The 18,244-nt window shown below is 45.4% G+C and overlaps 1 long non-coding RNA gene across 1 annotated transcript; it reads left to right on the top strand.

Annotated features, from left to right (window-relative positions):
- The first annotated feature begins 919 nt into the window (after window positions 1-919).
- On the top strand, window positions 920-17,675 carry LOC310750248. The gene is made up of 3 exons (XR_014542019.1): window positions 920-1,147; window positions 13,653-13,713; window positions 15,671-17,675. It is a non-coding gene; the product is annotated as an uncharacterized lncRNA (long non-coding RNA).
- Window positions 17,676-18,244: the final 569 nt, after the last annotated feature.

Genomic DNA, 18,244 nt, shown 5'->3' with positions numbered 1-18,244 from the left:
CAAGCTTAGAAGCAGTCTTGTATTGTGGTTATTCAGAAACCCTTTAAAGATCTTAGTTGAATCTTTCATCCAGTTTTTTTTTTTACTCGTGGGTTTCAAAAATATTTACCTCTGTCTTGGTGAAATGTTTAAAATTCTTTATTGCAAAACACATTGGATCAAGTTGGCTTATTCCCTTGGCAGAGGATAACAAGCCTTATTTGGAAACTTCTAAATGTTATACATCCCAAGTGGCTCACAGTCCTCTGATTATTCTGCCTTTGGGAATTTTTAAGGTGTTAGACTGTTTTAAAGGTAAAGGGACCCCTGACCATTAGGTCCAGTCGTGACCGACTCTGGGGTTGCGCGCTCATCTCACTTTATAGGCCAAGGGAGCCGACGTTTGTCTGCAGACAGCTTCCAGGTCATGTGGCCAGCATGACTAAGCCGCTTCTGGCGAACCAGAGCAGCACATGGAAATGCCGTTTACCTTCCCGCCGGAGCGGTACCTGTTTATCTACTTGCACTTTGACGTCCTTTTGAGCTGCTAGGTTGGCAGGAGCAGGGACCGAACAACGGGAGCTCACCCCGTCACGGGGATTCGAACCGCCGACCTTTTGATCGGCAAGTCCTAGGCTCTGTGGTTTAACCCACAGCACAGCAAAGTGGCTCACAGTCCTCTGATTATTCTGCCTTTGGGAATTTTTAAGGTGTTAGACTGTGTGGGGCTTTCTTACTTAATTGGTGTTATTAAAACGCATGGACTTGACCCTAAATTTATAATTTACCTTGGCTTGACAGAACCTGGCCTTTTTTGTGGTGACACCAGGGATATGTTTCTGTAGACACGTTTAGCTTGCTCTTTTCCGGTCAAACCCTGCTTTTTCAAGGAAGCTGTTTTGTGCTGGTGGATTGCAGTTGACACTTCCTTTCTGCTGTTGGTCTGTTACAGCCTTCCCTGACCTCTAGCCCTAGATGTTTTGGACTACAGCTGAGATCAGTCACAGGCAACATGGCCAATGGCTTTGTTGGATCCTGCCCTGAGATATATCGGCAGAGATAAAAATCAAATATTGGAAGATTGAGACAGGAAACCCAACAGTGCATACCTTGAGTGCACTGCAGATTCTTCCCTGTCTGGCTGCCTCTGTGGTGCCGCCAGATGAAGGTAAGAGTAGAAAAGGCAGTTATGGTGCAAGGCAGAGGAGGTCAGCAAAGAGCAGTTTAGGATAAATGCCCAGAGACTAGTGGAGGAATTCTAAAGCCCCTTTCTGGGTACTGAACTGTTATGAGCTGCACTCTTGCACTGTTTCTCGAACTTCGATCTAAGGATGTCCTAAGGACTAGCAACTTGGATCCACACCATACATTCAATGCACTTTTATACCACTTGAACAGTTGTGGAGAGTCCTGGGAACTCTAGTTTATTAAGGATGCTGAGAATTCCAGCTCTGAGGTTAGCACCCTGATACAACTGTTCTCATGATTCTTTTTTGGGGGGGAGTGGGGAGCCATAAAGTGGTGTAAGAGTGGTTGTGACTTTGCTTGGGATTTCAAATGCAAGCCTGAGAGCAGAGTTCTCAAAGCAATATCACACAGATGACTGATTCCTAACTCTTCTTTTCTTTTGGCAGCCTCACGTTTGTGGGGAATGGGCTTTAACAGCCTTTTTAAAAGGTGGAGGTGTTTTTTCCTCCTTGCCCTGAATCAGCTTTTATTGAGCTGCTCGCCTTGTTGTTCTGTTTGCAAGACAGCCCTTTTTATAGACTCCCCTGTGAATTGTTTCAAGGTGAGGCCACTTAGCTTATCAGCTGGAGGAATGATTTATTATCACCTAAGAAGCAACAGGGCGCATCAGAGCAACATAGGCCTTCTTTGAAAGCTAAGGGTAGTGGCTTTTAAAGTTTTTGCTCTGTGGGTAGAACTGCATCTAACATACCAAAGTTCAGCAATGATGGGAGTTATATTCTAAGGAATATTGGAGAGCCACAGGCTCCCCATCTCTCCTATGCACCTTATTCTGTGATTCAAATGATTGTGTTTCTTGGTTCTTGGCATTCTGCCGGGATTTGCTCAGGTGACACTTGTGGCCTTGTGAATCCCATACCTACAAGGAATTACAACTTGGTGAATTAATCTTTCCGAGTGAAAACAAGTCCGCTGTGACTTAACTAGGAACATGTTTCCATCCTGTGTCAGTGTCCATAACAAGCTTCTACTGTGTTAAGATCACTGGTCCATTTAGCTCAGCATTGTCCACACTGACTGGCAGCAGCTCCTAAGGGCTTCAGATGGGAGCATTCCCAGCTCTACCTGGAGATGCCAGGGATCGAACTGGGGACCTTTGGCCTGCAAAGCAGATGCTCTACCCACTGAACTATGACTCATCCCCAACATCCCTGTACTGCATTGGCTTTCAAACAGTATTCTGGGGAAACCCTAGGATTTCTTGAAAGCTAATAGGGAGTTTCTCTAAATGCTTTCTGATTTTAAACCCCAAATGGTTTGGAAATGGGTGATGTGAGAGTCAACCTGCTAGTATATGAGTCTGCCAAGGTCTTGACATCAGCCTCAGAAGTCCTTCTTGCAGGCCCTTCTTTTAAGATTAGTCAGATTGGCAGGTTCAATACCTGTGGAACACACTCCCAAGAGACATCAGCATTGGCCTTTAAATGGTTCTCACGCTCAATTTATTTCAAGCTGCTTTTAACGGATGCTGGGCAGAATTTGTGTGTGCGTGTGTTAAAGTGTTTTACTGCTGTGGATTATTAAATTATTCCTTAATTATTTAAGCTAGGTCTTTATACCAGTGTGCTGGACTGCCAGAGGTTTTCAGCTGCTGTTTTATATGACTGTATTTTTTAAAAATAGTATATTGTAGTTCATGCTGTCATTTAGGGACTGCCCTAAAATGTGGCCAACAATGTTCAGCAAAATAAATAAGAGCCCTCGTGGGTCAGATCTGAAGCTCCATCCAGTCTTCATAGTGCCCAGTCAAATCCCCTGGCAAGTCTCCAAGCAGGGGATGAAAGCAACAGCCCTGTTGTTTCTCCCCAGAAGCTGATGATTCAGAATCTGGAACTAATATATAGCTTGTGGTGATCTACTAGTTCCAGGTTTGTCACTAGTAACAACTGAAAGGCAAATTCTTGGAGGATAAGTCTTCACAACCCTTTAGAGCAACCTTTCTCAACCTTAGATTCCCCAGGAGGTGTTGGACTACAATTTCCATCATCCCTAGCTAGCAGGACCAGTGCTCAGGGAACATGAGAGTTGTACTCGAACAAGATCTGGGAAAGGCTGCTTCAGAGCCATGTAAGATAGTTACAGCAAGCTGAACTTGGGAAGATCCCAGCAATTGATGGGCTGTAAGGAATTGCAGGGTCCACCAAGCTGCAACCTGAAATGTGCTTCCATTGAATGTGAACTAGCAAAGTCTAGAGGGTTTCCTTCATATGTTTAGGAGGGAAGGGTGGAAGAATACCACTAAAAAGTGCATTTGGCATATTTTGTGGTGCCACCGCTGGTGTGAACCGAGGGTGCCCTTTGGAAGATGATGCACATATTTTAGCTTGGATGTTGAGGCTCTCCTGCAAAATCTTTGAAGGCAAAGGTTGAAAATGGCATGAGACTGGAGTGGAGATTCTCCTGGCTTGTCCTGCTCCTGAAAAGGCCATCTCCACCTTCTCCCCCCTCCCGCCCTCCTAAGCCTCGAGCAATCAGAAGTCCAAAGCTCAAGTTGCAGCTTTGAGTTAGTTATACAACCCAGTTTTATAGCTTCATGACCTATGGAGGTCAAACATGCCATTTTCCTGTTCAAAAAGGAACAAGATAGTTCCTTTCTTGACTTTGCCCCAGCGAGGACTCTGCAAACCCCACAGGGGTTAAGGCGACTGTTTCCAAAAGTTTGCTAAGATAAATGAAAGAGGGTAAGGATTTGCTGATTTGATTATTTAAATGGGAATACAAGAAGGGGAGGTGTGAGGAAGTCAAAGAAACAAGCAAATGAGTTTTAAGTTATGAAAAAGAATTGTTTTTAATTTTTCTTATTTTTTCTGTATGTTTACTCTTATTTGTTTTATTTTTTTATTATGTGTTTTTGTATATTTGTCTTTGTAAAATCTTAATAAATATTTCTTTAAAAAAAAAAGTTTGCTAAATGCTGAACTCCATTCCCAGCTTGCCATTTAAAAGTTGTGTGCTTTCTTAATCTATATTTAAGGGGAGAGAGTCTCTGGCATGCAGAAAGCCCCAGCTTTGCATGCAGAAGGCACCTCCCTGGCCTAGATGGACAAATAGCCTAAGTTTAACTGTTATGCTTCCCCATATCCTCCATCACTTCACAGGTTGCAATAGGGGCCAGCTTGCAATATCCCTATTTTAATACCATGGATCACCTTACACTCCCCAGTGGATTAGAGCAGGCATCCCCAAACTCGGCCCTTCAGATGTTTTGGGACTACAGTTCCCATCATCCCTGACCACTGGTCCTGTTAGCCAGGGATGATGGGAGTTGCAGTCTCAAAACATCTGGAGGGCCGAGTTTGGGGATGCCTGGATTAGAGTCTTCACTCCTATTGCCAGCTGCATAAGATCACAATGGGATACAATCATAAATAATTATCTTCTGGGTCTGCAGTAGAAATGGTCTGTGTGGTGCAAATACCAACCTCTTGCCTGTTGGGGTATACAGTGGTACCTCAGGTTAAGTACTTAATTCGTTCCGGAGGTCCGTACTTAACCTGAAACTGTTCTTAACCTGAAGCACCACTTTAGCTAATGGGGCCTCCTGCTGCCGCTGCGCCGCTGGAGCACGATTTCTGTTCTCATCCTGAAGCAAAGTTCTTAACCTGAAGCACTATTTCTGGGTTAGCGGAGTCTGTAACCTGAAGCGTATGTAACATGAAGCCTATGTAACCTGAACCATATGTAACCTGAGGTACCACTGTATTCCAGACAATTTCCCTGAAACGTCTTTTGTAAATTCATTTAATGAATGTCTAGCCCTTTGAACGATGGAGATAAAAGGAAAAGTGATCAGCCTGTATTCTGCATGCCGGTTGGTGGGCAACGATACCTCTCTCACACCCCGCTTCAGAGCTTATAAAAACAAACAAAAATCAAAACCCTCTCTTCAGCTTTCAGCTCTTCCACTGTCCTCCAGTTTGACCTTGTTGGCTGTGCCCCAAACTTTGGTCAGCCAGCCCTCCCAAGACTGGCCTTTATTGAGCAGTGGTTCTCATTTGTTTACGGGGCAGTTTCCCATCCATGAGCATTCATCCCGATTAGTTTCATCCACCCCACACTTTTCATTGTATTTTCCCATTGCTTTCCTAACTGCAAAACGCCTGTTTAAAACAGAAAGTGGGTGGTTACACTGTACTTGAGCAACAGAGCACTTTAACCCACTTTATTTGTGTAGACCTAAAAATCCGATATGCGCTTGAATCCCTCCTATAGAACAGCAACAACATTCAGAATTGTAGACCGAGTTGCAATTGTAGACCGCACAGTTAAACTATGGAGCTTCTAGGAATTGCATGTGGGCAGATTATTCTTGTGCTTGTGTCCTGCTTGCGGGTTTCTCACATGCATCTGCTCAGCCACTGTGAGAACAGGATGCTGGACTAGATGGGCCATTGGCCTGATCCAACAGGACTCTTCTTACATTCTTAAGTTCTTGCATTAAATTCCAGGGGGCCAGCGTGGGGTGGGGAGCTGAACGTCCCACCTTGCAGCCTGACGCAGGTCATTCCAAGCAAACCTCGTTTATCTGGTGTACCAAGCCGCCCTGAGAGAGGCCCAAAGGAGTCACCTGCTGGAATTTAGATTAGGATGACATTTTGGGTCTCCCAAATTGCCGTCTGTCCTGTCCTGGGTGGCGCTGAAATGACCCCAGTGTAACTATGGGAGAAGATAGCAATAAAACGGATAAGAGTGAGGCCTGGCTGGAATCCATTCATTCCCCATCCATTCCTTCTCTTCTTCTAACACCCCACCCCCAATGATAAAGACTCATCCAGGAAATCCTGCGAGTGACCCTTTGACAGATTAAAAAAATCCACAATTTAAAGGGTTGTGGGTGTGTTTTTGTCCCGTCCCCCCCAATTTGCAGAGCTGCAAACAAACACAGAGTTAATCTTAGGTCAAACAAACCCTGGTGCACAGCTCAATTATTTTGTTTTTATTGGGGTTTTTTGCATGGCAGGTTCATCACTGACCACAGAGGTTTTTTTCGGTGGGGTCCAAAGTCTAAACTGCATGGGGCTCAGCTGGGAATCTGCTGAGCTCAGCTGGTGGAAAGTTCTCTGTTCTTTCATCCTTGACTGCCTCTTGGCTTGAATTGTCTTCCACCTTGCTTGAGGGTGGGGGCAGAGGGTTCCTCTTGTGAGGAGCTGGCTATTTTAAATGGAGGGCTTCCTCTGTCAGGGAGACAACCGTAGAGAAAGGTCCGTAAGTCAGGGGGCAGGGGATCTGCTTTGTATGCAGAAGGTCCCAGATTCAGTCCCCAGCCGTCTCCTGGGAGGTTTGAGACAGTCCCCTAACTGAGCCCCTGGAGATCTGCTGCCAGTCAGTGTAGACAACACTAAACTAGGTGGAACAATGGGCTAACTCAGTATAAGACAGCTTCAGAGTCATGAGAACTGGGATCTACTTTTAGGTGAAGGACTGTAGTTCAGTGGTAGGGCAGGCAGGAGGTCCCAGATTCAATCCCTGGCACCTCCAGGTAGGGCTGGGAAAATATTACCAGCCTGGAAACTTGGAGAGCCACTGCAAGTCAGCGTTGAGACTATTGAGCTTGATGGCTCCACTTGTCTGATTCCCATGTTTCTCAGTTCAACCGTTGTGTTTTTGTTCAGTTTTTACTAGCGTTGAGCTAGATCAGCGCTGGGGAACCTTTGGCCCCTCCTGCTGTTGCACTACAATTCCCGTCAGGCCCAGCCAGCATGGCCAATGCTTAAAAGATGATGGGAGTTGTAGTCCAACAACATCTGGAGGGCCAAAGGTTCTCCAGCTCTGAGCTAGATGCACCAGTGGTCTGACTCAATATAAGATAGCTTCCTATGTTCCTATATATTCTCCAGCCACCTTCTAACCAATGAAAGAAGTGGGAACTTGCCTTCAGAATATGGCAATGTATGGTTGCCACCTAATAAGTGTGCTTCTGTTCTGGGTTCCAACCAATCAGATCTCCATTGCTTCTCAGGGACCATGTTTGCACACAACACTAATCCGAACCATAGCTTAGTGCAAGCCCACTTGTTCCTGATGATTGCAACCGCTTTGTAACTTTATGGAGGACAGGTTTGTCCATGAGAACATGCCATGATTGCTTTCTGCTGCTTCTGAGAATCAGAGGCTGTAGATGTTGGAATATCCCTTTGCTTGGAAACTGAAAGGAGGCAGGGCTGTTCCTTCCACATCCCGTTCGTGGGCTTCCCAGTAACATCCAGTTAGGCACTGTGAGAAACAGATGGGTCTTTGAGAATAATCCAGAAAGGCTCATCTCTGTTGTGGAGATTGTAGAACACCCTCAAACCGGGTGACCCAGGAACAATTAGCTGAAGGTACTTCCTTGGGATCACGTATTGCAAGATTAGTTAAGCCTCCTCAGTATATCTAGCTTATTTTGTGTTGACACAAGAAGGGAGATTGCAAACTGACTTTATCCAATCTACCACCAGGGTTGTGTTTTCTTGTGTTTGTCGTCTTTGGGTGTGCTCAGGGAGATGCAGAAAGTGTATTGGGGCTTCCTGCAGTTCTAATAGATAGAAGGACGCACCTTCTTTTTCTAAAATCAAGAAGGACATTTTACACGTGAACAAAATATTCACATTGAAAGTGTGTAACAGGACACCAACACACAGGCCCCATCTGCACTATACATTTAAAGCAGTATCACTATCACTTTAACAGTCATGGCTTCCCACAAAGAATTCTGGGAGCCGTAGTTTGATAGGGTACTGAGTTGTTTATTCCCCTCACAGAGCTACAATTCCCAGAGTTCCCTGGGAAGAGGTACTGGCAAACCATTCTGGAACTGTTGCTCTGTGAAGTGAACAGGGGTCCCCTGACACATCTGAGCACCCTTAACAACTGAGAGAAACCAAAACGGATATATGGTGCACCTAACCTAGCATTGTCTGCACTGACTGGCAGCAGGTTAAAACATGAATCTCTCCCAGCCCTACCTGGAGATGCCTGGGGATTGAACCTGGGACCTTCTGCATGCAAAGCAGATGCTCTTCCACGGAGCTACAGCCTTTCCCCAAGGGATGCCCCACTTCAGCATCCCTGAGAGGTGACCGTATGTATTGTCAGTACAAGAGCACCACCTGTGTCCTGGGAGGTGGACGTTTCCATCATTGTCCCACTCCGAGCCTTCATCACCTTTTTAAACAGAGACTTACTGATGAATGCATTTTATTTTCATTTCTTATAAGCTGCCATGGAGATTGGTTGTCAGGCAGAAAGGTGGAATATAAATATTTTAAACATGCATGCATATATATGTATATATATGGACAAAGACAACAGGCATATAAAAGTTATGACGCTGGAAGATGAGCCCCTCAGGTCGGAAGGCATCCAACATGCTACTGGGGAAGAGCGGAGGACAAGTACAAGTAGATCCAGAGCTGATGAAGCGGCTGGGCCAAAGCCGAAAGGACACTCAGTTGCGGATATGCCTGGAAGCGAAAGGAAAGTCCAATGCTGTAAAGAAAAATATTGCATAGGAACCTGGAATGTAAGAACCATGAACCTGGGTAAGTTGGATGTGGTCAAAAATGAGATGGCAAGAATAAATATTGATATCCTGGGCATCAGTGAACTAAAATGGACGGGAATGGGCGAATTCAGTTCGGATGAATTCTACTACTATGGGCAAGAAACCCGTAAAAGAAATGGAGTGGCCCTCATAGTCAACAAAAGAGTGGCGAAAGCTGTACTGGGATGCAATCTCAAAAATGATAGAATGATCTCGATACGAATCCAAGGCAGACCTTTTAACATCACAGTAATCCAAGTTTATGCACCAACTACTGGTGCTGAAGAAACTGAAATTGACCAATTCTATGAAGACTTACAAGACCTTATAGAAGTGACACCAAAGAAGGATGGTCTTCTCATTATAGGGGATTGGAATGCTAAAGTAGGGAATCAAGAGATAAAAGGAACAACTGGCAAGTTTGGCCTTGGAGATCAAAACGAAGCAGGGCAAAGACTAATAGAGTTCTGTCAAGAGAACAAGCTGGTCATCACAAACACGCTTTTCCAACAACACAAGAGACGACTCTACACATGGACATCACCAGATGGGCAGCATCGAAATCAGATTGATTATATTCTCTGCAGCCAAAGATGGAGAAGCTCTATACAGTCAGCAAAAACAAGACCTGGAGCTGACTGTGGCTCAGATCATCAGCTTCTTATAGCAAAATTCAAGCTTAAATTGAAGAAAGTAGGAAAAACCACTGGGCCGATAAGATACAATCTAAACCAAATCCCTTATGAATACACAGTGGAAGTGAGGAACAGGTTTAAGGATTTAGATTTGCTGGACAGAGTGCCTGAAGAACTATGGATGGAGGCTCGCAACATTATACAGGAGGCAGCAACGAAAACCATCCCAATGAAAAAGAAATGCAAGAAAGCAAAGTGGCTGTCCAACGAGGCCTTACAAATAGCGGGGGAGAGAAGGCAAGCAAAATGCGAGGGAGATAGTGTAAGATACAGGAAATTGAATGCAGATTTCCAAAAAATAGCAAGGAGAAACAAGAAGGCCTTCTTAAACGATCTGTTCAAGAAAATTGGAGATATGAAAGGAACATTTCGTACAAAGATTACCATAATAAAGGACAAAAGTGGTAAGGACCTAACAGAAGCAGAAGACATCAAGAAGAGGTGGCAAGAATACACAGAGGAATTATACCAGAAAGATATGGATGGCTCGTACACCCCAGGTAGTGTGGTTGCTGACCTTGAGCCAGACATCCTGGAGAGTGAAGTCAAATGGGCCTTAGAAAGCACTGCAAATAACAAGACCAGTGGAAGTGATGGTATTCCAGCTGAACTATTTAAAATTTTAAAAGATTATGCTGTTAAGGTGTTACACTCAATATGCCAGCAAGTTTGGAAAACTCAGCAGTGGCCAGAGGATTGGAGAAGATCAGTCTACATCCCAATCCCAAAGAAGGGCAGTGCCAAAGAATGCTCCAACTACCGCACAATTGCACTCATTTCACACGCTAGCAAGGTTATGCTTAAAATTCTACAAGGAAGGCTCAAGTAGTATGTGGACCGAGAACTCCCAGAAGTGCAAGCTGGATTTAGAAGAGGCAGAGGAACCAGAGACCAAATTGCAAACATGCGCTGGATTATGGAGAAAGCTAGAGAGTTCCAGAAAGACATCTACTTCTGCTTCATTGACTATGCAAAAGCCTTTGACTGTGTCGACCACAGCAAACTATGGCAAGTTCTTAAAGAAATGGGAGTGCCTGATCACCTCATCTGTCTCCTGAGAAATCTCTATGTAGGACAAGAAGCTACAGTTAGAACTGGATATGGAACAACTGATTGGTTCAAAATTGGGAAAGGAGTACGACAAGGCTGTATACTGTCTCCCTGGTTATTTAACTTATATGCAGAATTCATCATGCGAAAGGCTGAGCTGGATGAATCCCTAGCCAGAATTAAGATTGCTGGAAGAAATATCAACAACCTCAGATATGCAGATGACACAACCTTGATGGCAGAAAGTGAGGAGGAATTAAAGAACCTTTTATTGAGGGTGAAAGAGCAGAGCGCAAAATATCTGAAGCTCAACATCAAAAAAACGAAGATCATGGCCACTGGTCCCATCACATCCTGGCAAATAGAAGGGGGAAGAAATGGAGGTAGTGAGAGATTTTACTTTCTTGGGCTCCATGATCACTGCAGATGGTGACAGCAGCCACGAAATTAAAAGACGCCTGCTTCTTGGGAGAAAAGCAATGACAAACCTAGACAGCATCTTAAAAAGTAGAGACATCACCTTGCCAACAAAGGTCCGTATAGTAAAAGCTATGGTTTTCCGAGTAGTGATGTATGGAAGTGAAAGCTGGACCATAAAGAAGGCTGATTGCCGAAGAATTGATGCTTTTGAATTATGGTGCTGGAGGAGACTCTTGAGAGTCCCATGGACTGCAAGAAGATCAAACCTATCCATTCTTAAGGAAATCAGCCCTGAGTGCTCACTGGAAGGACAGATCGTGAAGCTGAGGCTCCAATACTTTGGCCACCTGATGAGAAGAGAAGACTCCCTGGAAAAGACCCTGATGCTGGGAAAGATGGAGGGCACAAGGAGAAGGGGACGACAGAGGACAAGATGGTTGGATGGTGTTCTCGAAGCTACCAGCATGAGTTTGACCAAACTGCGGGAGGCAGTGGAAGACAGAAGTGCCTGGCGTTCTCTGGTCCAGGGGGTCACGAAGAGTCGGACACAACTAAACGACTAAACAACAACAACAATATGAACTTCTAGAATCTATCAGTTCTGGTTTTTATCCAGTTCTCATTCTTCCACTCTCAAGTCCAGTACTCCTCACTTCCACATAAGATTGTGATTTATTTGCTTGTTAAAGGCCTTGAAAAAAATTCACCAGTGAATTTTTGCCCAGCATTTTGCCCGATAATGTTTTGCATGCTATTTTCACAGATGTTTGCTTTATTGTGTACACTTTACCTGAATAGATGCGTTTCTCCACAAATAACTTAGAGGGAGAACTTCCCTGCAGTATTCAGAGAGGTGCAAATTTCACAGGCTGGCTGTGTTGTTTCAGTTCGCTTATTGTTTTCAGAAAATGTGAATTAGGTGGACAGAATTTCTCCCCCATCCCTAATCTTGACTGATAAAAGCTAGCGAGTTGGGGGGGGGGGATTGACAACAGTTGTGGCCATATTATGTTGGGGGCCTTCGTGAAATACTGGTGAGAAGCCTTCTCCAGGGGCAGTGCTCTGGATTTCCTGCCAGCTTGAGATTTGACAGGCATCTACATCCATGCCATTCTGACATCATCTTAAAATGTGGGTGTCTGCAAAGGCGCTTAGGCTCTGTGGCTGGTTTTATGCTTGATCTGGTGGGTTTTTTTGTTTTGCCAGGGTCATATATCCTGTTTTACTGCTTTTGATTGGTATTTATTGAAGGGCTAGGATTTTAATTTTTTGCAAGGGGTGGGGGAACCTGTGGCCTCCTAGGTGCGGCTGCACTACAACTCCCATCATTCCTCACAGTTGGCTGTGCTGATTGCTGGGAGTTGACATTCAACAACATGTGGCGGGTCAAAGATTTATTGGGTTGCACCCAGTGTCAGAGGGACGCGGGTGGCGCTGTGGGTTAAACCACAGAGCCTAGGACTTGCCGATCAGAAGGTTGGAGGTTGGAATCCCCGTGATGGGGTGAGCTCCCGTTGCTCGGTCCCAGCTCCTGCCAACCTAGCAGTTCAAAAGCACATCAAAGTGCAAGTAGATAAATAGGTACCGCTCCAGCGGGAAGGTAAACGGCGTTTCCGTGCGCTGCTCTGGTTTGCCAGAAGCGACTTAGTCCTGCTGGCCACATGACCCGGAAGCTGTACGCCGGCTCCCTCGGCCAATAAAGCGAGATGAGTGCCGCAACCCCAGAGTCGGTCATGACTGGACCTAATGGCCAGGGGTCCCTTTACCTATATCCAATGTCAGGGCATAACTTTGGTCTTTCAAATTTCAGTGGTGCCCTGTGCGAGGTCAAAATTTGATACACGCCCCCCCCACCTCCCAGCTGCCATTCTGCTCAACTCACTATGTCATAGCTGTGGCACCATGCGGCATCCCCTAGGCTCAGTGCGCAGTGCAGTGGAACCGGTCGCACTGCCCTAAATCCACCTCTGGCAGGGTTAACTACATTCTAGTGCAGAATCACTGAAACAATAGACGTGGCTTATTTATGTCCATTCATTTCGATAAGTCTGCTATGAGTAGCACTTAGTTGGATATACAAGATCTTTGGATTAAGGGCAGGATCTCAGTATTTGACATTCAGCACGTCTGAAGTGGTACAGCCCTGAAAGAGTGGGCTGTACCACACCTCTTCCTACAGAAAGGCACAGAGCAGAGCATTCTTCCTTGGTGGTATCATTTTTACTAGGCAACTTCTTTCCCGTCCCCTGCCTTGGTCTGTATGTTGCACGTATGGCTTCCAGTACATTTCCAAGCACAATTCAAAGTTTTGGTGCTGACCTTAAGGCCCTAAATGGCCTCGGCCCAGTAGACCCGAAGGAGCATCTCCACCCCCATCGTTCTGCCTGGACACTGAGGTCCAGCTCCAAAAGCCTTCTGGTGGTTCCCTCACTGCGAGAAGTGAGGTTACAGGGAACCAAGCGGAGAGCCTTCTCGGTGGTGGCGCCCGCCCTGTGGAATGCCCTCCCACCAGATGTCAAAGAGGAAAACAACTATCTTTTAGAAAACATCTGAAGGCAGCCCTGTTTGGGGAAGTTTTTAATGTTTGATGTTTTATTTTGTTTTTAATATTCTGTTGGGGGCTGCCCAGAGTGGCTGGGGAGGCCTGGCCAGATGGGTGGGGTATAAGTAATTTATTATTATGATTATTATCATCATCATCATCATCATCATCATCATCATCATCATCATTATTGCAGTTTTCACCAAGCACCGCTGATCACCGTGCCCTAATGGTACACAACAGTTGTATCTTTCAAGGTAAGTCTTAGGACTGTAGCTTCTTAAGGTTAGATGGGGAAAGGAGACATGCGTATATACACATGCACGCACTAGCAAACCTCAATTGTTACCAGGAGGATTTCATTGCAATTCACCAATGCATGTGTGAGCCAGTGAGATGTTTCTGGTTCCAAGAAGAAAACCGCCAACACCCCACTGCACAATCTGGGCTTCAGCCCAAACCCGGCCAACCTCTTGAGAGGACATCAAACACCAGCCGTCTCCCATCTAAGCTGCAGTGGGTGTGACCCCGTCTGCTTTTGAAGTTATGCCAGCTCCTGATTGTAGCTTTTTATCAAGTGGGTGGCAGCTGGGGTTAGCTGCACCCTCTTCCATTACTTTTCCAAGGAGCAGGGAGGGGGAAGCTGGTTTAGACAGATAAAACAAGGATTTAAACAGTATTATCTAATCCAGAGTTCCAATTTAGATAAGGGCAAGTAACCAGTTCTCCCATATTAAGAACATAGGAAGCTGCTTCATATGGAGTACAGAACATTAATCTCCCTAAGCTCAGTATTGTCTGCTCTGACTGGCAGTGGCTCTCCAGGGTTTAAGGCCGTTGACATTCTTAGCTCTACTGTGATTGAACCTGGGATGTATTTCTGATGCCTAGTTGTTTTATTAAAACATTTGTAAACTCATTCATATTTTTCTTTTTAAAAATCTCTGAGCACTGTACATTATAAAAACAACAGCAGCAACAATATAATTAAAGCAAAAAGCACAATGTCAGACCAATAGCTCAGCAGTATATAAACATATAAAAGCAAAGAAAATTAAAATTTCAGGGCATCAGGCTCCACCCTAATGGAGCAGGGAATATCTGGGCAAAAAGGTAAGTTTTTGCAATGCATCTGAAGCGACTGGTGGTTACTTCTTCATACAAGGCCGAGGAAAGGGCATTCCACAGTACTGGGGCGGTGGCAGAAAATTTCCCATTTCCGAGTCACCACCCTGCAATATTCTGTAGGGTGCAGGGCCAGGAGTAAAATTTCCCCGGATGAGCTAAGTGTTAATGGCAAGGGCAAAAAATGACTTCCCGGTGCCCAAACTAGATTACACAGCTAAAATGAAGAAAGCTAAGCGGGAAGCAGATGTCTGTGACACTGGATAGCTCAATTGGTTAGAGCATGGTGCTAATAACCCCAAGGTTGCAGGTTTGATCCCCGTATGGAATAGCTGCATATTCCTGCATTTCAGGGGTTGGACTAGATGATCCTCAGGGTCCCTTCCAACTCTTTGATTCTATGCATGCTCTTTTCCTTGACCTTTGCCACCTGAGATGTGTGTTTGCAGGACCCACCCATATCTGTGACTGCTTTTGATTCAGAATGCTAAATTGTTGTAACCTGCCTTGGGACCAAGGGCAGGTAGTGAATAAGAATAATAAATACAACTGCTGAAATGTTGGTCTGTTTCTGCTAAGTGGGCCACTGTATGGAGAGCAACTTCCAAGGCCCAGAGGAGGAAGGCAGTGGTTGGAGCAGGCTTGTTGCTGTCCGCACATTTGCCCACTAATAATAATAATAATAATAATTTATTTATACCCTGCCCATCTAGCTGGGCTTCCCCAGCCACTCTGGGTGGCTTCCAACAGAACACTAAAATACAATAACCTATTAAACATTAAAAGCTTCCCTAAACAGGGCTGCCTTCAGATGTCTTCTAAAAGTCTGGTAGTTGTTCTTCTCTTTGACATCTGGTGGGAGGGCGTTCCACAGGGTGGGTGCCACTACCAAGAAGGCCCTCTGTCTGGTTCCCTGCAACTTGGCTTCTTGCAGTGAGGGAACCGCCAGAAGGCCCTCGGCGCTGGACCTCAGTGCCCGGGCAGAACGATGGGGGTGGAGACGCTCCTTCAGGTATGCTGGACCTAGCAGAAATAGACCAACATTTCAGCAGTTGTATTTATTATTCACTACCTGCCCTTGACCAGCAGGTCCCAAGGCAGGATCGGACATAATGATCCACTTCATGCACCTTGGACCACCAAGATTCCCAGGTCACTGTGTGCAAAGTTTTGTGTTGCCTGAAATGTCCAGCAGTAGGGGACTCATGACACTGATGCATGGCCCTAGTTCTCTGTTTGCCTGAAGGCATGTGCACACACCAGTATCTATTGAGAAACCCCTTGTGGGTTGTTTGGGGGAGGGATTGAAAAAATGCTGGTGGGGGATGGAATGGAGTAGCCTGGGAAAAGGTCTGTGGGCTTGGCTGGCTGGCATCCTGAACAGCGGTACTGCAGCTGGCAATATTGTGTGGCAACAGGTCCCACGTGTTCATAAATGGTGAGAAACCCCAACTTCGGCTCCCATCATTGCTGACCAATGGCCATGTTGGGGCTGAGGATGATGGGAGTCGGAGTACAGCAATATCTGAAGAGCCACTGGTTCCCCCCATCCCTGCGCTAGACCGAGATGAGGAAATATATCCTGTGCTAACTCCACACAAGCACTAGGTGGCGCTGTGTCCCAATTTCTATTTTGGAAATCTTGTTTAAGGGTAGTTGTCAATAGAGAAAATTGCACTAAAAATGCTAGATTTTCATGAGGACTTAGGAAAAAAAGAAAGAAGAATTGCAAACTGATATGGAGATGTGGGGAACTGGTCTTAAGATTGGGGAAAAACAAGAAACCAGCAGAAAATGAAATTAACATATTTGTTCATCGCTGGTACTACATTGTTTCTTTGTATTTCACCTCATGCCTCTACACACACACACACACACACACACACACACACCATTTCAGCTCAGTCTTACTTCAGAGGTCAAAGCCAGCACTTTGAATTGTGCTCAGAAATAACCCAAAAGCTACTGCAAATCTTTAAAGCATTGGCAAAATAATGTACATTAACAACCAACCCGGCTGCCAAGTTCTGAAATGGCTGAAGTTTCAAATACTCTTTAAAAGGAAACCCATGCTTAACGCATTGCCGTAATCCAGCTATGCAGTGCGTTATGTGTGAAAGATGGAGCAAGCTTGTTTTCTCCCCCAGAGGGTGGGACCTGAACCTGTGCATTCAAATGACAATAAAGGGGATTCCAGTTTAACATTAGGGATAACTTTCTGTCAGTAAGAGCTATTCGACAGTTGAAACAGTCTCCCTCAGAAGGTGGTGGACTCTCCTTCACTGGAGGTTGGATAGCCATCTGTCATTGATGCTTCAGATAAGATTCCTGCACTTCCGGGGGTTGGACTAGATGACCCTCAGTCTCCCTTTCAACTCTACAGTTCCAGAATGCCATCTTTATGATGGTCTTAGAGACTCTTAGAGCTCCTCCAGACACTTGTTTATTGGCTATTCAGCCTAATTTCCTTGCACAAAGCATACAGAGATGTTAGATCATGTCTGATCTTTAATGAGCATCCGTTTTGACTTGTTTGCAGGGAGGTTGTGGGACAACGAACATTCACCCTAATTTGCTTGCACAAAGCTTTTGTGGAGGTTAGACTGTGTTCAGTCTTCACTGAGTGTTCATCCTGATTTACTTGTGGGATATTGAATATGTCTTCCCATTAATTATTTGTCTATCCCATGCTTTTCAGAATATTTCTCCATCACTTTCCTAACTGCAAAAAGTCTATAGGATTTTCCCCCAGTTACTTTGTTGCAACAGAGTGCTGCACAAATGCACATTTATGATGTGCTGTCCAGTTCTTCCCACAAACTGCTGGCAGTCTGGAGGCGACCAAAGAGGCAACTGGATTACAGGAGAGGCACGGTCTGGTCCCCCGCGGTACTTCTTAGGTGGCTGATCAAATGCAAACCTGGCATTTTAACGTTTTGCTTGTAGTGGATGGTGCCCATTGGGGTTGGTGGGGTGGAAGGCAGGGAGCCCAACAGTAGATGAAGCCAAAACCAACCGACAGGCAAGGCTAAATCTAATTTTGCCTGCATCCTGTTCCCCGCTGAGTTCTACGAGGTCAGCTGAGGAAGCAGGCAGGTGACGCGGCAGCTAAAAAAGCCAATGCAATTCTGGGCTGCATCAATAGGAGTACAGCATCTAGATCAAGGGAAGTAATAGTGCCACTGTATTCTGCTCTGGTCAGACCTCACCTGGAGTACTGTGTCCAGTTCTGGGCACCACAGTTCAAGAAAGACACTGACAAACTGGAACGTGTCCAGAGGAGGGCAACCAAAATGGTCAAAGGCCTGGAAACGATGCCTTATGAGGAACGGCTAAGGGAGCTGGGCATGTTTAGCCTGGAGAAGAGGAGGTTAAGGGGTGATATGATAGCCATGTTCAAATATATAAAAGGATGTCACATAGAGGAGGGAGAAAGGTTGTTTTCTGGTGCTCCAGAGAAGCGGACACGGAGCAATGGATCCAAACTACAAGAAAGAAGATTCCACCTAAACATTAGGAAGAACTTCCTGACAGTAAGAGCTGTTCGACAGTGGAAGTTGCTGCCAAGGAGTGTGGTGGAGTCTCCTTCTTTGGAGGTCTTTAAGCAGAGGCTTGACAACCATATGTCAGGAGTGCTCTGATGGTGTTTCCTGCCTGGCAGGG

Source organism: Podarcis filfolensis, assembly GCF_964270895.1.
Source record: "Podarcis filfolensis genome assembly, chromosome: 15".
Classification (NCBI taxonomy): domain Eukaryota; kingdom Metazoa; phylum Chordata; class Lepidosauria; order Squamata; family Lacertidae; genus Podarcis; species Podarcis filfolensis.
The sequence above is the reverse complement of the archived record's forward strand: the minus strand, read 5'-3'. Positions and strand labels throughout refer to the sequence as shown.